Source organism: Tupaia chinensis, unplaced genomic scaffold (genome assembly GCF_000334495.1).
Source record: "Tupaia chinensis unplaced genomic scaffold, TupChi_1.0 Scaffold147534_1, whole genome shotgun sequence".
Classification (NCBI taxonomy): domain Eukaryota; kingdom Metazoa; phylum Chordata; class Mammalia; order Scandentia; family Tupaiidae; genus Tupaia; species Tupaia belangeri.
In genome coordinates this window covers 1,014,349-1,025,748 of record NW_006207386.1, presented here as the reverse complement: position 1 = coordinate 1,025,748, position 11,400 = coordinate 1,014,349, and positions in this window count along the sequence as shown.

The window sequence follows — 11,400 nt, the reverse complement described above, 5'->3', positions numbered from 1 at the left end:
GGCCACCGCGGGGAGGGCACCGCCTCATCCACAGGTGCGGGCTACCCAGAATCCTGCAGGCCCGCTCTTCTGCCCTGCCCTCCTGCCCCTTCCCTGCAGACTGGAAGGCCCCTCCCTTCCCTTTTCCCACCAGCCAGCCTTGACCTGGCCTTCGACCGAGTGGCCCGCCCGCCCGCGCGTGCCGCACAGCCTAGCCACACACCAAACCTTTCTTAGAAACTGTTTTTGCCAGAGAACTTCAGAATCGGCTCTGTGTTCTGCTGCGAGGCAAACGCCATCGAGGGGAATGGCCCAGGCTGACCCCACTTGGCACGCTCATTATTAAAGGGCGAGGGGAGAAAACTTTTTGGTCGTAATAGGCGTTTAGCAAAGCAGCGAAGCCTAGTGACCCGAAGGTAAATGTGTGTTAACGTGTCAGAACCTGACCTTCCCTGACAGCCTGTTGTGTGTGATGAATGTGCTCGGTAAACTGTAAAGACCTAGTGTGGTGTGAATCATTGTTTACACCATTCCAGGAGGTAGGAATACCGGAGCAGGGAGTGTGAAACTTATTTCAGCAGGGTCGTGAGCTGCAGGGGGCTGTGAATCGCACATCCCAGCTCAGTCTGTCTTCAACAAGGGCCAGTTGGGTCTTTTACTCCTGATTCGTGGAACACGCGGGTCTCCATCTCTGCCTGCTTCCAAGACTTCAACAACTTACTCACATTTTTAAAATAAAATGACCAGGATTATACGCTGTCAGGACTCTGGGCTGGTTTACCATCTACCCTCAACCCCCTCACATGGTAGATGCTTAGCAAATACAAATCTATATGGAAATGTGGTTATACAAAGGAAAAGGACGAATGACCGGTGTGCCCCGAACCCCAGTTGATATACATCTAGAAAAACAAAGATACTGCCCTCTGCTCTAACTGATTGCCAATTGAGTGGGTAATGAACCTTCTGTGCCACAGGAGTGCGAAATGCTTCTGGCCTGGGGTGGGCAAAGACAAGTCAATGAAGAGAAGAAAGTTTGCACTGCTCCTTCAGACAGAGTGGGCAAGAGTCAACCAAGCAGAAGGAAGGGTGAGGGCTCTTCAAGTAAGGAGGGAAGGCATGAGAAAAACACCAAGGTGGTATCATGCAGAACTGTTGGGTGCTGAAATGTGTTAGTCTGACGAGACAGAAGGATATGGTAGTAAATGAAGATGTAGGAGAAAATACCAGAATGCATGCTGGTGCCACACTGTAGAAGGCCTTAAATCCTGTCACCTAGACATTATTCTATATAATAATTCTACAGTCCACTGCCCCTTTCCAAATACCTATCTCATATATTTACCCAAGACTGAAATCCCACCTGTATGTACTATGTCAGACTGTCCATTTTTATAGTCTTACCATACTTCAGTTCCAGGTAGTAATTAGTCATTGCCTTTAGGCCCAGAGTACTACTCTCCCCATACTTCAAATTGCCCCAGTAGAGGGACCAGCAGTTAGCGTAATGGCTTTGTCGCTGGACTCCCATGTAGTTGACCGCAGTTTGCGTCCTGGACCCACTGGCTTAAAACTCATGCCGGGCGCATGTGCGTGTGTGCCCAAGATCCCGAGAAGAGAACGAAGAAGGGATTGCGGTGTGGCCATCCCCCCTGGAGGGGGATTTCTTGCTTTCTGTCTCTCTGTCTCTCTCTGTCTGGTGAGCGCACACGCCCTATAGCAAAAACCTCTCCAAAACCAAAAACAAAAAAAACTGCTCCAATATATTCCATGTTAACACTGTTCCACTAAAAGCTTCCAGGACACTTTTGGTGAACATTCACTTTGATTAGTGGGTGCTTGTGCCATACCACCCCTGATAATAACACTTGAATCACACCAGGGACCTACTATGCCTCAAAATAGAACTCATGTGTTCTCTCCAAGTCCGTGGTCTTCCCACTGTTTCACACAGCTTCTTAATGTAGGGCCAAGGAATTTGGGCTGTGTTCCATGGATTCTCTGGCACTGACTAAGGGTCTAAAACTCAGTATCAGTAAGGGCCTTTGGAAATTTGGCTTAGGAGATAAGTGATAAACGACATTTAGCCTCTGTATAAAAGTAGACAAGAGACAGGAATAATACAAACAGAAGCACCGTGCTACTATTTAAATCAAGCAATGTCCTGTCTCAGGACCCTGGCACTTGCTGTCCCCTCTGCCTGGAACACTACTCTTCTAAAATGCTGCTCAAAAGAACTCCCCTCAATGTTGAAACTGTCTTCTGTTTTGCAGCCCCTAGCCACATGTGGCTACTGAGTGCTTGAAAAGTGGTCAGTGCCATGGACAACCTGAATTTTTAACTTTGTTTCATTTTAATTCATGTCAATTTAGATAGTGACATATGGCTAGCAGCTACCATATTGGACAGAGCAGTTCTAGAAATCTGCATGTCTTACTCAGCCTCTTCAGTTTTCAAAGTCAAATGTCACTCTTTCAGTGAGGCCTTCTATGACTATGAGATTTAAAATCCACCCACTCCTTTCCTTATCCAGTTCTCAGCCCTCCACGGTTCAACACCATCTAACACTCTGAATGTCCTACCTCTATTTTGTCTGTTGCTTGCCTCCTTATAGCTAGAATATTTAAGGAGTTTTCAAATAGTTCATGGGAAATATGCATTACAAAAAAACTATCCATGGATTAAAACTATCAAAATAGACTCATATTTCAATTTCATTTTCCAGTAACTTTTTTTTTTAAGAGGTCTTTTTTTTTTTTTTTTTTCGCTATAGGGCACGTGCACTCACCAGATAGAGAGACAGAAAGCAAGAAATCACCCCCCAGGGGGGATGGCCACACCACAATCCCTTCTCCTCCATTCTCCTCTCGGGATCTTGGGCACGCACGCACACGTGCCCGGCGTGAGTTTAAGCCACTGGGTCTGGGACTTGAACTGCGGTCGACTACGTGAGAGTCCAGCGACATAGCCATTGCACTAACTGCTAGTTCCTTCCAGTAACTTTTTGAAGTACTCACACTCTACAAGGGCAGGATTCTATTTTGTTCAGAATATAGAACATATTAGTTGAATAACTGAATTCCTCCATATAGGAGAACTCAGTTTTTTGAGTGGAGCTTAACCTGGAGTTTTATATAGAATCTCATTTTGCAATAGCAGAAACTTAAGAAACATAAATTCTATGTATGGCAACATCACACAGGTCAAGCAGGATGAGCAGTTTGCAACTTTTCCTAAAGGTTAGGGTACTGGCACTGATTTTTACTTAAGAGAATGACATTGTGAAGCTACGTCTCTAGAAACGCCTGTGGTGGGAAACCACATGTTATCAGCTGCTGGCAATCAGGAAGACACCTCTGGTAATGACTGCAAAGTAGTGAGGGCCTGGGCCAGCTGCACAGCATGTATGGCTTCTTTGGGGGTCAGATGTTAGTACTGCGAAAGGCTCCTCAGGTTTCTGTCACATTCAGAGGAGGAAAAAAATTACTCAGATGGTGATTCTTGTTGCCCACAGATGGCCACTACAGCATCCCATTTCCTCTAAGCACTTCTGCAATGTGATCTTGCCATTCCTCCATTAAAAAGTTGGGGCTTTGTAGCCGACCATGGTTTGAGTCCCAGACATGGCAGCTTGAAACTCACGTTGGAAGGACCAGCAATAATGGCTGTGTCACTGAACTCCCATGTAGTCGACTGCACTTCGAGTCCTGGACCTGGTGGCTTAAACTCACGCTGGGCGTGTGTGCATGCGTGCCCAAATTCCGAGAGGAGAATGGAGGAGAAGGGATTGGGTCATAGCTATCCCCCGGGGTGGGGGAGATTTCTCGCTTTCTGTCTTTCTGTCTCTCTCTGTCTTTCTAGCCAGCACACCACCCTATAGCAAAAAACTCTTTAAAAAAAATAAAAGAAAGAAAAGAAATTCACACTGGGTAAATGTGCATGCGTGGCCCAAATACTGAGAGAATGGAGGAGAAGGGATTGCGGCATGGCCATTCCCCTGGGGGTGACTTCTCACTTTCTGTCTCTTTCTCTCTCTCGCTCGCTCTCTTTCTCTCTGTCTCTCTGGAGAACACATGCGTCCTATAGCAAAAATCTCTTTTAAAAAAAAAAAAAAAGTAGGGCTTATTTCTCCATCCCTGGAATCTTAGCAGGCCTTGTGAATGCTTTGGCCAACAGAATACACAGCGATGACTTCACCAGTTCTGTAAATAGCCCTGGGTTGGCCTGGCAGCTTCCCCTTCCTACTCTCTTAGAACATTTGCTCTTGGGATATGCCCACTCAGAATCCATCCTTCTTGTTGTGAGAAGCCCAAGCATGTGGAGAGTCCACGTGGAGGTGCTCTGGCTGCTGGGCTCTCATTAAACAACCAGCATCAATTCCTGGCTGTTTGTCAGCCATTTTGGACACCCGGTCTGGCTGAGCCGCAGATGACTCCTGTAGTAGCCAGCATTTGTCTGCCGCCATGTGGGAGAAGCCCAAGCAAGAACTTCACAGCCCCACCAAGAGCCCCACAAACCCAACCAGCTGTGAGAGATCATAAGTTGTTTTAAGCTACTAAGTTTAGAGGTGTCTATTATACAATAGATGACCAGAACACATGGTTCAGAAAAGTGTGAAAAACATTTACTCCCTGTGAGTAAAAAGGAAATAAATTTATGTTTGTTTTTGTATGTACAAGAAAAAAACCACTGGTGAGCTCTTGCAATTAGTTGAAATTTGTTACTGGGGAAAGAAAAGGCAGGTTTTCCATATATAGCTTTTTAGATTTCTTTCTTTAAATGTGTGAGGGATGTCCAGTAGCCCAGCAGTAAAATGCGATGCCCTGCAAGGCTGTCCCACACGCGTAGAGACCTCTGTGTATGCCTGGCATGCACGAGCCCACGAGCCAGAGCTGGCTGGGGGTGGATCACAGTGTTAAGGCCCTGTTGGGGGTTTCTTCTCTGTCTCCCTCTCTCTCTCTCAGAAAAAATAACTACACCCACTTTAAAAATGTGAATGTATTACTGTTCAAAAGAGTTAAATTTTTAAAAATGGCTTCAGGCTTAGAGAAGTCAGAGAGGTAGGAAGAGCTAGGATTTTTAAATTTTGTTTTATTATCTGATTTTTGTTTTCATAATAATATATGCATATGCATGAGAGAGAGAGAAGCAGCCTCAAAAGGATCTCATCACTCTGTAATTCCCTTTCCCCAGTCCTCCTTCTCCTCAGCATCCTGAGTACCCATACACATGCAAAGTGTGTTTTGGACCTAAAGATCTGAACCGGAGGTGGGCCATATTGCTTCCAGCCTTGAGGGCAATTGTGTGACCTCTTTGCCACAGCAGCTGGGATACTGAGGTTTGATGTTACATAGCAGCATACTGATTAAACTAGAGGGCACACAGGTGAAAATCCAACCAGCTAGAGGAAAGAGTAAGCTGGAATTTGAGAAAAAGGACTGGAGAGTCACTGAGTCATGCGGAAAGTCATGACACATTTTTGCATAGAAAAACATGTCATGACTTTCCAGACGACCTAATAGATAGACCAGCGTTCAACACCATGATGGTAAAGCGTAGGCCTAAACGAGGGTACTCAGGGAATAGAGGAGCAGAACCATGTACTCCTTGCTCAATTTGACTCTTAGAGAACATGTCATAGATGACTTTCTGTCCCCTGCTGCATGGGATTTGGGGTAGTGACCTTCTTGTCCTTATCTAGCTTTTGTAGTCCCATAAAAGGATCAAGAACAGCAAGGAAATCACTAATGAATTGGGCTTTCCCTTGAGTTCCTCCACTCCCTGTCTACCTCTTGTCTTCTGACAAAGGCACAGAATGCACATCAACCCAGTGAGCCTCTCAACACCACAGCTATGCGGCTTTGTTGAGTCCTCTTTGGAGTCCATCCCTTTCCCAAATCTCCTACTTTAAATTTTGCCCCCATTTTAGATGTTTTGCATTCCTTCACCAGTTCTCAAAAATAGAAACTTTAGGGCCAACCAGTGACTTGGCAGTGGTTAGGGCAGTTGGATCCCACATGGCAAACAGCATGGTTTGAGTCCCAGACCCAATGGTTTGAAAAATGTGCTAGATATGTGTGTGCATGTGTGTCCAAAGTCCCAAGAGGAGCATGGAGAAGGGATCATGGTGTGGCCATTTCCCCGGGAGAGTGGTGCTTTCTCACTTTCTCTCTCTCTTTCTGGTGAGTGCATGTGCCCTGCAGCAAACTATTAAAAATAGAGAGAGACTAATAATCCCATAGGTGATATCCAAAATGGATTAAGTATGAGCAGGACCTTCACAAGGACTAAGGTTGAATGCACAGAAGATCATAAGGCAGATTCCTACACAAGAAACTCACATCTTCTCATGCTGCCTCTACTGAGAATGCCAGACAGAACAATTTGAGTACTTGATGTTAACTCTATTTTTATGTCATCTTGTGGAATGAATATGCAATTGAGAGAAATGTAGCAAAATAATGAAACATGTTTCATATCTAAAAATGTTAAGCCTTATTCATTTTATTTTAGTTTTTGAGAATCATAAATATAACTATCTGCCATCAGACTGTTCATGACAAACCTGTGTAATATTGTGCTATTTTTACAGGATCTATGTGTCATGCAAATATTCCCCTGGGGGATGATAAACTTTCCCTTAGACTATTTGCATTGGTGGCTCTAGCCAGAGACAGTGGCTGATAGGGATGAGTGCCTTTCCTTATAAGTTCATTTTTTCTGTTCATTACATTCAGAATCTTTAAACAAAATCTGTCTGTTCATGCCTCTTCATATGCTATTTACTACTGTCATACTGGAAATTTCTTTCTTCTTTCTTTCTTTTTTAAGTCAGATGTGCAAAGTCACTAGGCCCTTAGGTATTTAGGACATTTTTGGAAAGAAAAAAAAATATCTGTGTGGTTAAATGCCTAAAAAAACAGGGACCAGCTGGTAGTGTGGTGGCTAAAGCACTGGACTCCTACATGGATGACTGTGGTTCAAGTCCCAGACTTGGCTGCTTACCTTTTCACTTTCCCTTTCTCTCTTTCTGTCTCTCTCTGGTCAAAAATTTAAAAATAAACAAATAATAAGAAGTAAAAATAAATAATTTTTTAAAAATGTCTAAGAAGACAACAGAAGAGTACAGTAACGGAACTAACTTAAGTAACAGACTTCAAGGCAACCCAGCCACTCTTGTCCCATCCTCTGTTCTGTGTGTAGAAATCTACTCATCTCCTGGAAGTCTAATAGTTCACTCTTCTAGAAGCATTCTCTGTTATTCCCATTTGTGATTAATCCTTCCTCTGGTAAACATCAGAGTTTAGTAGAATCCTGCAACTAGGACCCTACAACTAGGGTTCTATTTTTACCACTTCTATCATGATCTATCTTGGTACTTGAATTAAGTCAGATTTGCTTATCTGACTTACACAGGTTAATAAACTCCTCTTTGAATTTTATTTATTTATTTATTTATTTATTTACTTACTTACTTACTATAGAGAGAAAGAGAGAGAAAGTGAGAAAAGCTGCCAGGTCCAGGACTTGAACCACAATCAGACATGTGGGAGTCTAGCACCTTCACCACCACACCACCTGCTGGCCCCAAGTAATACACACTTTCAGGGCAGGAATTATACATCTTTATTTCTCTCTAGCATCTAATACAATGCTTAGCACCTATAGATGTTAAGTGAATAAATGTATGAATGAATGAATGAATACTGGATGAACAAATAAATGAATAAAATGATTAAACACTACAATCTTAAATTAAGGAAAGTCTTAGAAGATGCAACATCTCTAAGGTAGTAGGAAAGTACATAATCCCAAGGGTGATGGGAGGCTATAAATGGACTCCAGATGGTGGCATGTTCAGATCAGCCGGGAAAGAAGATGATTTTAGCATCAATATGTAAAGGGCTTTAGAACAGGGAGGAACTGAAAGCTGGGCAGCCAGCAAAGCAGGTTACAGGATCCCAGGCATGAAGTATTAAAATGGTAATCCATAAGGTGGAGTTAATGGAAGCTTTTGTGTTTTTCTAATGCTATTTGTATCCGCACATTCTATGCACAGAGTTCCTGTGCTAATTAAATGAGGTGGCATTCATAACACTGTTTGCAGACTGTAAAGCATCACACAGATAGCACTGCCTTTCTTTTATGAGGGGACTGCAAAATGTCCATGGAAAAAACTGAGTTAAAGTAGAACTTCTAGTAAAAAAAAAAAAAAAAAAACTAAATCCACACAGTTTTTGGATAATTTGCATTTTTTTTTTCTTTTTGGAGAGGTTTTTCACTGTAGGGCGCGTGCACTCGCCAGACGGAGAGAGAGACATAGAGACAGAAAGCGAGAAATCACTCCCCAGGGGGGATGGTCACGCCGCAATCCCTTCTCCTCCATTCTCCTCTCGGGGTCTTGGGCACACACGCACACGTGCCCGGCATGAATTTTAAACCACCGGATCCGGGACGCGAACTGTGGTCGACTATGTGGGAGTCCAGCAACATAGCCATTACGCTGACTGCTGGTTCCCATAATTTGCATTTTTTGAAGATCTCTTGTTGAAGAGAAGGGGGATGGGCAGATAAAGTGATGCCTTGGAGAAAATAGGGTCTGGTCTAGGCTGAGAAGGGAGTGGAAAAGAAAACAGAAGTCATGTCCACCTAGAAATTAGAGACCCATAAGGGGTATGCTTCTTCCTGTTCCTGGAGGTTAAACATTCCCAGCAATGACCAAAGCAAGTGCAGAAGAACTGGTGAGAAAACCTGTCTTAGAGGGTACCGGAAACATTGTATGAGCTCAAATAGACTTCTGAAGATCTCGGTAAGAAGACAGAAATCTGAATTGGAGAGCACTCCAAGTTGCAGAAGGTCTCCAAAGTTCTCAAGCACAATGGTCTTTTTACTGTGGGGAAGATAGGTTTCACACTCAAGAGATGACGAGAGTTGTTTTCAAGGATTTTGAATATGTTGAGGAACGGAATTCTTCCTATGCAGAGTTAAGACTGAAGAGGGAAACTCCAGTGAAGACTATTTCTTCTCAACATGATAAAAACTTTCCTAGCCATTTAAAGTCTTTTTTGAACTCAAGATGGTCCCGAAAAACTCATGTGCTGAGATTTGTTTGAAAGTATTACGAGGAAACTTAATACCTTCGTGAAACCAAAAGGCTGGGCCTTGGGAGTGAATAAGTGATTCAGGTGGCGCCTGTGGCTGGGTTTATAAGGAGAGAGACAGAGACCAGAAGAGAGACTGAAGGCCACAGCCATTCTGCTCTTGCCTTAAGATGTGATGGGGTCTCTGGGCCCCTGGAAGTTGGACCTCTAAACCATGAGGTGAGTAAACCTCTGCTTTCATTAAGCGTCCAGTCTTGAGTATTTTCTATTGGTAACAACAAAACAGGCCAAAACATCACCCATGCAAAACAGAGAGTTTTAGACTGCACTGGATGGGATTTTGTTTCATCAGATGGATGACTGCCCTAGATGACCTGTAATGTCCTTTCTAATCAAAGATGCCATGATTCCACTGGACCCTGTGTTTATGGGGCAGGGCAGGGCAGGGATTCTTAGGGTATGGCCTGGGGACCCTGGCCTTGTTCAAGACCCTTCCAGGATTCTATAATAGCCTTTCCTTAATAATACTGTTTTCTTGTAATAAAGTGTCATTTGTCCCCTTTTGCTCTCATTCTCTCATGAGCATAAATTGGTGTTTCTGGAGGCTGTCAACATGTGTGATGTTGCAACTGACAGAATACAGGAGCAGACATGAGGATCTAGCAGCTTCTATTAAGTCAGGCACTAAGAAAATTAACAAAATTGTGAATGCCACTCTTTGTCAAATTTTGTTTTGTTTTATAACAGCTACTTTCACAAAACATAATTTATATTAACATCTATTAATATCAAATAGAATTATTAATACTAATATGAATAATTAACACAAGTAAATATATCTAAAATCTTTTTGTTTTAATATGATAGGTATTCATAAATTTAACCTATATAAAGGTTTTTTTTGAGTACTCTATAATTGAAGAGGATTAATGGGTCCTAAAACCAAAACATTGGAGAACTGTTATTATAGGGCATTATTAAAAAAAGGGGGGAGGGCAGACAGTGATGCAGCAGGAGCACAACACTGTGATACTGGATCTACATGAGAAGGTCCTGGGTTCACATCTCAAGGTCTCACTGTATATGCTGGGTGTGTATGTGCAGACTGGCTGAGTCCTGGGGTGGACAGTGGCATGAAAATTCTGTTGGGAGTGTACGCATGTATTCTCTCTCATGGAAGAAATAAATTATTAAACCTTTAAATTTTTACCTCTGATAATTAGAAATAATAAAAATATAAACAGGCTGGGGGGACCTGCAGTTGGCGTGATGGCTATGTTGCTGGGCTCTCATGTAGTCAATCGTGGTTTGGGTCCCGGACCTGGTGGCTTAAACTCACGCTGGGCACGTGTGCATGCATGCCCAAGATCCCAAGAGGAGAATGGAGGAAAAAAGATTGCAGTGTGGCCATCATCCCTGGAGGGTGATTTCTTGCTTTCTGTCTGTCTCTCTGTCTCTGTCTTTCTGGTAAGCAGAAATGCCCTATAGCAAAAACTTCTCAAAAAAATTGTGTGTATACACACACACACACACACACACACACACACACAGGCTGAAAAAGCTTTCTCTCTTGCCTACTTCCTAGTTACCTTCATGGAGCTAATGTCACTTTTATGCTTGCACAGAATTAGTGCCTTTCACAAAGGTGGCTCCTATAGGGCCCTGTGGAGGTAGGGGTGAGGGTATGAGTAGAATGGAAGAGCAGTGATTTGGCATCAGATGGGCTTGGTTCAAGTCTAGATTTTTCTACCTCCTAGTTATGTGCCCTTAAGTTACTTGGTTTTTCTTTTTTTTGTTGTTTTTTTGAGAGATAGAGATTTTTGCTGTAGGGCACACGCACTCGCTGGAGAGACAGAGAGAAAGTGAGAAATCACCTCCCGGGGGGGATGGTCACACCACAAGCACTCTTCCTCTTGGGATCTTGGGCACGCGTGCACATGCATCCAGCATTTAAATCATCGGGTCCAGGATGCGAACTGTGATCTATGATGTGGGAGTCTAGTGCCATAACTATTATACCATCTGCTGGTCCCAAGTTACTTGGTTTTTCTAAGTCTCTAAGTTTTGTTCAGGTCCGGAGAAGATTTGACAAAATAGATATACCCCCTAAACTCAAAAAGGCGCCTTTGAAATTGTAGCTGGTGCCGTGTTGGTGCCACGTTACAGTCTCCATGTGGCTAGTGCCCGAGGGAAGCCACATAGCTTGATGAACAAACACCAGTTTTTACCAACTCTTTGCCCACATATTCCACTCTCTAGGCAAACTCCAAATCTTCAGACAGGTTATTTCTGAAGCACCTTTTTTGCTGTTAACTATCAA